Here is a 12,647-nt window from a genome sequence, read left to right as displayed (position 1 = left end):
ATCACGGAAGCTGCTCAAGGGCAGGTTATCAATGTCGCTGGAATCTGTACTTGGGTTGCGGTTCTTCCTTCTCTTTTTAGAATTCTTGTTGAGTTGCTGGAAGACAAATGTTAAACCAAGGTTAAAATTCTGCAAGACAAAGCACTGTGTCGCCACAGTTGTGTTTTAACAAAATCCTGTACAAAAATTAAATTTCTTACAGACATGGTGGGAGCAGGACATGCTTCACAAAATGTTGGGTCTCTCACTATGCTGGTAACAAGTATAATAGGTATTCTAAAAGGGGGGGGGGGGGGGTTAATTACCATATGGGGATATTGTAGAGGTAAACATCTGACAGCAAATAATGACCAGGGTGGGGTAATTGATAGGGTTAATGTCCTCCTTTTTGTGACCAAGACCACTCTAGTTTACTTTCAAGCATCATGAGAGTTACCCAACATAACTGGATGGACTGTCTCAACAAACATAGTCTAGACTTTTGGATTAGGCCCCATCTGCTCTGCCACTTGACCATGCAATCACACTGCCCACAGAAACAACCACATGAGAAGTGACAGCTGAGACATTACCTGGTCTTCTTGTCTTTTGTTGTTGGCCCTGGAGTACTTTTTCTTGACCCTCTGTGTGAGGTCGTGCAGACTCTTAGCCTTCTGTAGCTTGATCTTGCTGTGTTCCTCTGCTCTCTTTTCCTTCTTGATCACAGTGGACAGCAGGGGTATCTCCAGGGGCTGTGGGGTCAGTACGGGGGACGCCTCAACATTTTCTATGCTCACGTCTGATTTCTCCTCCTTACTTTTGACTCTGGCGTTGTTCTTGGAACTATCTTTCTGTTTGTCTTTGTCTTGTTGCTTCTGTGAAAAACCATCTTTCTGTTTGTCTTTTTCTTGAAGCTTCTGTGAAAAACCATCTTTCTGCTTCTCCTTTTCTTGACGCTTCTGGGAGAATCCGTCTTTTTGTTTGTCCTTTTCTTGGCGCTTCCGTGAGAAACCTTCTTTCCGCCTGTGTTTATTCTCTCGGTGTCTGTCCGAGCGAATCTTCTTCTGATGATTTTTAGACCGTTTCATTTTCTCCGCAGACAGGGGCGAAGGGCTTTCGTTCTTCACCGACTTCTTTGACTCATCGCCGGAGCTTTTGGAAGCCGAGGACCAGGAAAACATTGTCAAAGACGGCATCGTGTTGTCCTTCTCTTCTGTCTTCACAGAGAAGCTGGTGGAGATAGAGCTACCAGCAGAGGGTGAAGCTGTTGCCAGGGGTTTGAACCCATTCCCACTGTCTTTCACTACCTGCTCCTTTGTGTCTTTAGGCTTGTCAGCGTCTCCGTCTTTACTGGACTTGTTGACGTCCAGAACTTTTTTGCTTTTTGGCATGAAGTTGGAGAGCTTCCAGACAGGCTCGCCCCGGGGTGATGGGGAGAGGGCTGGGGAGGGCTGAGGGCTTGTTTCACTAAGGAAAATTCTTTCACTGCGACGTCGTGTCCATTCTTCATCCAGGAATAAAGGCTTCATTGCAATTAGGTCAAGCTAAGGAGTGAAGGATTCATTGGTTCATGTGTCATGTATAGGTACAATTCATTGAAATGTGTCATGTAAAGGTACTATTCATTGAATTGTGTCATGTATAGGTACCGAAATAAATGATTCATTAATTCACGTGGAGGTAAACTTATAAAAGATCTAACATGATTTAAGTCGAGCACATGAATTACACGCCAAAGGATTGATTATTGTATAGAGTGCAAATAGCCATTCAACAAATGTGTCTATCATTAATAGTATAGTACTGTAAGCCATTTTCAAAATCCCCGTCATTTTACCTTTTTATTTTCAACTTCTTTCAGAGATGAGCAACTGGAGTCACTGGACTGTAGCAGACCAAGCGTGCTGGATTTCTTAGCCCAGATGGTTTCTATGAACAAAGAAAAAGTTAAGTATATAAACAAACTATTTAGGTAGCTAACATTTGCAAAACACAAAAAAAAATCATTGAGTTATGTGTTAATTATGATGATATTAGTTAAGTAAACATAAATTTGGTGAGGTGTGTGTATTAAATTAATGAATGAGGAATGTGTAATTAGTTGGTTAGATCTGAATGCAGGAGCTCAAAGCTTTCATCTCAACGGACCTGTTCCGCCTGAAGATTTCTCTGGATTAATTTTTCTTGGCCTGCCAGGCTTCCTTTTTTTGTTGGGACTAGATTCACTGGCATCTGTGTCAGAATCTGTAACAAAAACAGTTCTTGTTATGTTGCTATGGTAACCACATTTGAAAATTTAAAAAAAAACGATTATAACACACCTGGACTGAATTTTGTAATTTTGCTTCTATATTAAAATCGTTTTTTCTACATTATTTTGCTATGGTCTAAATTTTTTTTCAAAATATTCCAAAATTTAGCATTAATGACAAATACTATCGTGCTTTCAGAAAAACAAAAATAAATAACTTACATCTATAATTTTTGCCTTGAAATGTAACAAAAACTAGACAGTGTGTAATGCTAAGCAAAAACAATGTTGTGATTTTTTAAAAATAATAAACTGTTAATAATTAGGTGGGGAGTGTGAACATACCGTCCTCATGTTTCCGTTTGGCTGGACTATCATCGTTCCCAAGGTGAGATTCATCAATGCTGATGGTCAGGGCACTGGTTGGGGGGGGTCCCTGCTGGTGAGGAGGTCCTGGACAGGTGAGCTTCAGACATGGGCGTGGCCGACTGTACAGGTGTGGGGTGGGCTAGAGAGGACTGGATCAAATTTGGTGGAGACGCGGCGGAGGGGAGGGTCAGACATGGCGGGGTGGCAGTAGAGTGGGTCAGTAATGACTGGGTCACAGCGGACTGAGAGGTGGCTGGGGTCAAGGTTGATGAGTGAGCTGCTGTTGCCAGGGTTAAGTGAGGCTGGGCGGGGCTGGCAGACGCAGACAACGAGGTAGAGAAGTGGGACGTCAGGGATTTGGCGACGGGCTGTGATAAAACTGACGACGACGTCTGCAGGACAAGCGAGGGGGTGGGTTTGTAAGTACATAAGGCAGATGTGGAGGCAAGTCCGGACGAGGTGAAGCTGAGTCCAGGGTTGACCGAGGCCATGAGGCTGCCCCTTGACCCGAAGGTGGGGGCGCTGCACAGGTTGTTGTGCAGCCCCCCTCCGTACATGCTGGTGCTGAATGTGGAACATGTCAGGAGGGTAGGGCCGGCGCTGGCCGCGGAGCTGGACAGGGTGGACGACAAGGCTGTGGAGGGTGGGGTCAGGTGTGAGGTCAGGTGAGAGCCTGAGGTGGTCAGGGCAAACTTGGCTAGAAGTCCCAGGCCTGACTCTTGAGGTGGGCTGCCGAAGCTGGGCTCTGTGTGAAACAAATGGGTTGGTGTTTAAGTTTTGGTGATATGTTAAGGTTTGTGTTTTAGTGATATGTTGAGGTTTGTGTTTAAGTGATATGTTGAGGTTTGTTTTAAAGTTTTAGTGATATGTTAAGGTTTGTGTTTAAGTGATATGTTAAGGTTAGTGATACCTATGTTGAACCTGAAAATTAGTAACTTAAATAAATGATGGTATTGCCAAAAAATGTTATTCTAGATATATGTGTTGGGCATTTTAAATTTAAGTAGTTTGGATTAATAAATATTATTTATTTCTAACATTAACCAGCAATTGACAGAGCTTATCTAACAAGCGGGGTAAAAATAGAAATTAGAAGATAAGCCCATGAAGTTTATAAATGCTAACCTGTCTTGACAGTGAGAATACTAGTTGTGGGTAACTTTGGCTGTAAACAAGTTTTGGGTGACTTCCCTTTCTTTTCAGAGAAATCTCCACCATAGCTCTCAAAGTTTGAGAAAATATTTCCTGTGTCTGAAATTTTTAAAAATTAGATTAAAAATTAACGAAAAGTTAATTGTATACAGTTATGTGTGTATAAAATGACTGCCGCATGCAACCTAAATATATCAAATGACTGATGCATGCAAGTAAATGGGAATAAGCTCCAGGTTCATGACAATACAATTAGGATACACTGACAGATCAATATACAATCAATTGATCAGCTGCCATTCAAGTTGAAAAAGTATAGATATTAAAAGATAAATATTTGATTTGGATATATATATATATATATATATATATATATATATATATATGTATGTATATTTATATATATTATATTTTGACAAGATTTTTTCTAATGTATTTCCAGTGAATATTAAACATGGGAGGATCTCAGGTTAATGACAAAAAGAAAGGGGAATCATTTTTTCTTCATCTTGTTAAGAGTCGTTTGGTAGTTCCTATTAGAAAACGACTTATTTAATTAGTTATCTCAGTTAGTATATAAGGTATACTGCAACTTGGACTTTAAGGGTTCAGGTATGAGTTGCTGTTTATCAGAGGTTAGATATGGGTTTAATAGCTGTCAGTGATTAAGTATAGGTAATTGCCTATCAGTAGCAGTTGTAAAGTGTCCATGGTTGGTCAATGGTTGGTCTGTGGTTAAAAGCTGGAAAAGATGCTGAAATGATTGATTCCAACACCACATGGAGAAGGTGTTACATACACTAGGAACTGATCATATTCTAAAAAAAACATTCTTGTGTCCTTAACTAAGACCCTACTAACCCTGGGACCAATATAGTTTTTGTAGGACAGTGAAGAAAAAGTTGCGAATGTTAAATAAAAAAATCTAGACCTGAAGTTTGGCATCATTATTTTGTAAAGTGTAATTTTCTTGAATGTTTTTCACAGCCGCATTGAAAATTAAAATTATATTTCTTTTGCTAATTCTTTTATTTTACTTGTAAAATCTACAATAAAACACAAACATTTTGAAAAAAATCCATTTCTGTATTAATATCTTAAAGCTAATAAAACAATCTGCATATGACAAGCACAAAGGTTGCATGCTAATGAATGAATTTGTAAGGGAAAACAAGACTATCAGCCAAAAAAAAAAAAATGAAGACCATCACCAGTTACACCTGATGAAAATTAACCACAAATGCCATGATCATTTTACAATAAATGGAAAAGCATCACTACAAAGACCTTCATTTGTGACAAGATGAAAAAATGACCAAGTCAACAATAGAAAAAAACAAATAACCATGAAGAGTTACCACAAAGACGATCACCATTTGCAACAGATATCAATGGACCAATGAATGACCAAGTAAACAATTGAAAAAACAAATGACCATGAAAAATGACCATCACCATTTGCAACAGATATCAATGGACCAATGAATGACCAAGTAAACAATTAAAAAAACAAATGACCATGAAAAATGACCATCACCATTTGCAACAGATATCAATGGACCAATGAATGACCAAGTAAACAATAGAAAAAACAAATGACCATGAAAAATGACCATCACCATTTGCAACAGATATTACTCGACCATGAAAAAATGACCAAGATGAAAACCATGGCACTGAACAACAGATGGTAAACAGGCAAGAACAGCAACTGACCATGGGATGGTGATTGACCATGGCTATGTTTACTGTCTTCACTCTGACTAGAACTTGACCTGTGTCTGCTCTTGGTTTTCTCTGAAACAGATCATGCCATGGCTTCAAGTTAGACCTATTTTCATTGGCCCGCTCAAAACCCTGGATCAGTAAGCCCTGTTTTCATTGGCTCAATTAAAACACTGGGACAGATACAACTGTTTTCATTGGGTCACTAAATACACTGGGATAATCAGAGCAATGATAAATACCAACATTTGGCTTTTTAAGACTTAATAGTAAGAAAAATTTTAATTGCTTGAAATGGGTAGTATTAAGCACTGGCTACTCTAGAAATTATTTGATTATTTCAAAGAATTAAAACTGCGTAGTTTAAGGTTGGATTCTTGTTTCTTCCTAGAAAACAAAGTAAGCTCACCTGCAACTATGCCAGTGCCCTTGATCTTTTCCTGATGTTTTCTCTCTGAAAAACTTGGCCAGTTGCTCTCATCAAAACCAAACAGATCTGAGAAATGTTTTAAACATAGTTATGATCATCAAAACCAAACAAGTCTGAGGAATATTTTACATATTCATTAAAAAAAGACAAAGTTACAGCTGAATGACTAACATTTACAAATTGAATGGGGGACTTTAGTTGAGAGGAAAACTTTGGTAAAAATACATTTTTTTTTAACCTAACAACATGGAAAAGTTGAAAATATCAATTTATATCCATGCATTATAACACACCCGATATTTAACAATTAAGCCTAACAAAAATATGCTCATGAAATTAAAATACATGAAAGATTAGTTACAAGAGGAATAACAAGCAAAAAAAAAAATCACCTTTATTTTTCTTCACTGAACTGGATGCTGACTTCCTCTTGAAGAATGGCCCGGTTTTGCTTTTCACATAATGGATGGAGCGGCTCACCTTGCATGGCTTGACAGGAGGCAGCTGAAATTTGTCATTTGTGTGGAGAGTAAGTAAATAATACATGGCTTTACAATTAGTGAACTTTATCTCATGAGCTGACAGTAAGTCTATAAAATAATGATTTATAATTACTGAAATTTGTCATTTGTGTAGAGAGTAAGTAATACATGTCTTTATAATTACTGAAATTCGACATTTGTGTGGAGTGAGTAAATAGACCATGGCTTTATAGTTACTGAAATTTGTCATTTGTGTGGAGAGTAAGTAAATAAAACAAGTCTTTATAATTACTAAACTTCATTTCAGGTGCTGACAGTAAGTCAATAAAATATTGATTTATAATTACTAAACTTTGCCATTTGGGTGGAAAGTAATTAAATAATACATGGCTTTATAATTACTGAAATTCGGCATATTTGTATTGACTTAAAGGAAAAAAAAAATTTTCCGACAATAACAACAGCATTCTCAGACATTTAAATAAATTAAAAATCGTTCTATTTTTACAGTTTGATGGGGGAAAAAATTGTCTGAAAAATGTTACTTTTCTGAGATTCTAAATATTTAAAAATTTACCTTTCTAAATACCCGATCAACAAGTTCTTCAGCTGGTCGTTTCTTCTTGTGATGTTGATTGTCTTTGTTTTTCGATGAACTACTTGAGCTAAAACAACAATAAAAAAAATATATCATGGCTGCTTTGTCTATTTATTGAAATGAAGAGGCTGAATCAATATCTGACACTTGGAGAAACAAATAATGTTATGACATCTCCTATCAAGTAAACAATGGATGAGACATTAGGTTTTGACATTTGAATGGCATTGTTTTACACACAAGTTTCATCTCAGCTGTCTGAGTGAATGCAACATTATTTGACATTAGTTTTATTACTTAAATTTTTTAAAGGTTCAGAATTTAAATTTGAACACTTAAAACAGCCTTAAAGTTATATTGAATTTTAGATAATGCTACAGAATCATTCATACATTTTTTTAAAATAAAGTATTTCTTTTTCCTTGACAACATCTAAGATAAAAATGTAAGTTGCATTATTTTTTTGTTGGGTTTTCTAAAATCTTATTTTAAAATATCCACCCCTAAGAAAATAAAGAAACAAAAGATGAAAATGTCAACCCATGTACCCACTTTAGAAAATAAAGAAACAAAAGATGAAAATGTCAACCTATGTACCTGTCATCATCAGATTTCTTTAAGCCGTCTGACTTTTTCTTTGGGGGCCGACCTGGACCTCTTTTTGAAGGTTTGCCTTCCCTGGGAAAAATGCAACACTCATTTCTCAGGACACTCAACACTATTTTTGAGTCACTGAATGTGATGAATGTTATTTTGTTTGTTTTGAGGTATAAACAATACAAACTATTCTCATTATCATTTTAAAACTCTAAATTTATAAATTTTTTAATATTCATTAACATGCCTGTAATGCTCCTTTTGATAAGCCACTTACTCAGATTTTTTGCTGTCGAGTTTAGCCAGTTTCTTTTGTTTTTCCTTATACTGTCTTTGCACTTCTGCAATTTTGACACGCACCTCTAGAGCTGCCAATGCCATTTCTGTAACATAAGAACTCTTCAGTGAGTCTAGGTCAACAATGTTTCTTAAACTAATAACTCTAAAACAACAAATTCCAGCAAGGATTATGAATCCCTGTTGTAATTTTAAAAATCTTTTTTTTTTATCAGGATTAGCTGATATACATTAAAACTCTATCAGGCTTTTATAAACCTTGCAATATAAACATATAGTGTAATTGCAAGCCACTAACACCAGTATACAGGAAAAAATATTTGAAGTTTGCATTAAAACAACTAGAGCACACAAGCTTTAACCTAGTACAATACTTTTATGGTTAGATTTATCATCAATTCAACAGATTATCCACACTAGTTAGGTTAGGGCTAGGCTTTAATTAAATACCTGGTGGAGTCTTAAAATCCCCAAAGGCCAGAGACTGTGGCTCTTTCTTTGGCAATGTCCACTTAGGAGACAGATCCCTCCTCACATCCCTCCTGGGGGTGCACTGTCCACTTTTCAGATCTGTATCCCCTGGAGACAGAGCGTCGTCCATGGCAACGATGCTGGCAGAATCTGACTTAAAAGAATCGCTGGGAGAAGGGAAGATCTTTTTCGGGTCATCTATAGACGAGCATTTGGGTCTTTTTTCAGCAAGAGTGCTAAGGAGCTCCAAACCGTCGGCCGCTTGGAGAATCTGGGGGTCTGTAAAGGGGTTGTAGGTTCTTTCTGGGTTTATTTTAACATCGAGGTTAGGGGTGATGTTGTCCAAAGAGTCCAAATCAGGGCAGTGCACTGACAAAGGGTTCAACGCCGGGAGCTCAGGGGTCTGGACTGCCTGGTCAAGGCAAGTCTTCTGACTGTCCAGCAGGCTCGGACACGTCTGGACGCCAACGCTGCACGTGGTCGGCCTTCTCGCTGAAAGGGACGACAGCGTGGAGAGTAGGGTGAGCGAGGACGTGTCGTCAAACATGATGGGTGAGCAGCCTCTGGACTCCACGGCGGGGTGCTCCTTCTTGGGGGAGTTGGTGTGGCCGGTCACTGGGTTGACCAGGACTGTGGCGGCCGTGGCAGCGGTCAAGGACTGGGATGGCTTGGTAGCGCTGAATCTCTGGGCTATTGCTTGCTGCTTGATGTCATCTGTCAGAGGAGAGTAACAAACATTTTTTACACTGTTCACACCCAGGGCTGTGCATAGGATTTCGTCTTTGGCTATTTACACAATTATTTTTTTTCTAAACTTGATATTTGCTATTTTCAATCTTCTCATAAATTTATCTTTAATTTTAGGAAATATAAATTTATTTTCTGAATAAATTATTTTTAATCATCTTTGGTGTTTCTTTCAGGCAATATCCCTTCCTCAGGCAAAATAGAAAAAAAATTTAATATAACTAGCAAATATATACTTTAACCATTGTTCCATCCGCTAACCCACCCCAATCTCAGGAGCAAAATGTCTAAAAGAACCCTGATTATCTTGCATGGTCTTCTCAGTTTTTACACAACAATTATTAGGGAAAAAAATATTGTTGTAAGAATACCTCGAGAGAGTACAGGTCTATCTTTGTTGGAGAGTCCTGGAGATGGAATTATGTTCTCCCCTTCATGAGATTTGACACTCTCTGGGTTTATCTGGCAATAGTTGTTAGTGTAAAGTTATGAAACAAAACACAATCAAGCGATATCATACAGAAAACAGTTGTTGGGCTGTTTAAAGAAAAACTGAATGCTACCATGGAAACAAGATCTATACCATTAGACATGAGAGCCTACAAGAACTCAGCCATTTTCTGTACCAAGCCATAAGTGGGAGGTAAAAACCAGATCATGTTAAAAATTGCTTTAGAAAATGATTTTTTTTCTTGTGATCTATTTTTTTTAAAAATATCACTAAAAATTGTATAGAGGTTTAATCGAAGGTAAAAACAATTCAGTAGTGTATGGAAGTTGACTTGTAGATGATACTTATCTACGCCTGAACCTGCTTGACTGGGTTTTTAAAAATATTTTTTTGTATGTAGCTTCTATCTCATGAAATATGTTGGATGTATGCAAATGAGAGAAGTAATGTCAAAGAGTGACTATTGTAGGGGTCAGTTGTTTAGGTCTATGATGATGTAGGGTAAATAGTTGAAACAGATAATGGAAAAAAGATCCATCGATATATAAGACAATCTCAGTGATGAGACCCACACAGATAGTAGACATATCATACAGTTAGGAGACAGCCCACATAGATAAAACAGCTCACTGATAAGAGACAGCCTACATAGATAGCAGCCCACACAGATAGGAGACGGCCCACACAGATAGGAGACAGCCCACACAGGAGACATATCATACAGATAGGAGACAGCCCACAGATAGGAGACATATCATACAGATAGGAGACAGCCCACACAGATAAGAGACATATCATACAGATAGGAGACATATCATACAGATAGGAGACAGCCCACACAGATAGGAGACAGCCCACACATAGGAGACATATCATACAGATAGGAGACATATCATACAGATAGGAGACAGCCCACACAGATAGGAGACAGCCCACACATAGGAGACATATCATACAGATAGGAGACAGCCCATACAGATAGGAGACATATCATACAGATAGGAGACAGCCCACACAGATAGGAGACAGCCCACACATAGGAGACATATCATACAGATAGGAGACATATCATACAGATAGGAGACAGCCCACACAGATAGGAGACAGCCCACACATAGGAGACATATCATACAGATAGGAGACAGCCCACACAGATAGGAGACAGCCCACACAGATAGGAGACAGCCCACAGATAGGAGACATATCATACAGATAGGAGACAGCCCACACAGATAGGAGACATATCATACAGATAGGAGACAGCCCACACAGATAGGAGACAGCCCACACATAGGAGACATATCATACAGATAGGAGACAGCCCACACAGATAGGAGACAGCCCACACAGATAGGAGACAGCCCACACAGATAGGAGACAGCCCACACAGATAGGAGACCGCCCACACAGATAGGAGAGAGCCCACACAGATAGAAAGGAGTCAGCCCACACCAAAAACATGGGACATGATACTGCCCACACATATGACAGCCAATTAAATCAAGCATGGCCAACCTCTGTTTTTGTGTCTTGCGTGTTTACAGTAATTGTTGGCAGACTGATGGCAGCTGGGAAATGTCCACTTCCTGTAGAGGAGCCAAAGTTTGGATGCGGCCATACTGCTCCTGTTTCTACTACAAGTAAAAAACATCACAGCCAATCAGGAAATACCGCATACATATAATATATATACACAGCAAAATGTTATCTTGCTGGGTAATGCTGTCTTAATTAAACCACACCATGAGTAAGAGTGAGAGTGGGATGACCTACCTCCTTGTTGTACAAGAAATATTTGCCCTGTTAGTGAATCTTGGGCAAATTTATAACCAGGTGGCGCTGAGATAGGATAGTGGGGGTCAAAGGTTGCTCCAGGCTGGTGAATGGTGTAGGGCATCTGGTGTAACCATGGCGATGAACTAGCCCCATGACCTGTGGATATCAAGGATAAAATTTCAAATATATGGGATCGGTTGATATAAAAATTCCTGGGGGACTAAATTTGAATACCAAACTAACCTGCAACTAGGAGACTGGGTGGTATGGAAGAGGTGGGTGTGGTCAATGACTGTGTGGCTTGGGTTCCAGTCACCGTTCGACCAAGCCTGGAAGTAAAAAGCTAGTTCGATCTAAGCCCATACACATGTCTTACACCTAAACTACTGAACCCCTGCAATAGTCTCTCTCTGTGATCTAAGCCCATACACATGTCTTACACCTAAACTACTGAACCCCTGCAATAGTCTCTCCCTGACATAACTTTTCTTATCACAGATTTATCATTTTCAACATCTTTCAATAGAAACAAAGTTTTTCAAAATATGTATACATTATAATGCCACCCTCTTAGAAAAGTCTCAACTTTTCTAAATCCTTATTTTATGATTAGTTTAGATGTATCTATAAGGGATGTTATTTGCAAACATATTAGAATAGTGCTCCCTTTATGTTTTCATTGGAAACTATCAGATAGAAACTAGTAGGGTGAAGTGAGATGGACTAAGTTAGGGGTTAGAGAGTAGGGGGTATATAAGGACTAGGTGAAGGTGAGAAGAGGCAATTAATGCTATCATGAAGTTATTGTTAGGTTACATGTACTTGTTAGGAATGTTTTGTTGTTTGTGAACATTAAAGTTAGAGTAGTGTCCCCTTTGTATATGTTTATTACTTAGGACAGAATCAGATAGAAACTAGAGGGGTGAAGTGAGATGTACTGTGGTTAGGAGTTAGAGATTAGGAAGTTTATAACCCAGGGGTTAGAAGAGGCAGTTACCATAATGTTATCATAAAGTTATTGCCATCATCAAGTCAACATAAAGAAAGATTAATTCAAGTTGTGATTGAGTTTTTGAGTGAATATCTAATATGAATAATATTTAACGAAGATCCTTGTGCCTCACGCAAAAACCTGTAAGACCCTCCATTATACAACCTCCACTCTTTTAACATTATATTTAAAACACAGCCCTCATTATACTTTTCCTCCCTCTCTCCTGTCCCAAGGCATATCTTCTGATTACCACACATCAGCACCTCTAGATAACATTTATTTTCAGCAACCCAAGTAAAAAAACCAACTTAACAAAGATCTCAAATAA

Source organism: Physella acuta, unplaced genomic scaffold (genome assembly GCF_028476545.2).
Source record: "Physella acuta isolate Inbredline_101_S28 unplaced genomic scaffold, ASM2847654v3 ptg000232l, whole genome shotgun sequence".
Classification (NCBI taxonomy): Eukaryota; Metazoa; Mollusca; class Gastropoda; family Physidae; genus Physella; species Physella acuta.
This window is presented reverse-complemented; position numbering follows the sequence as displayed.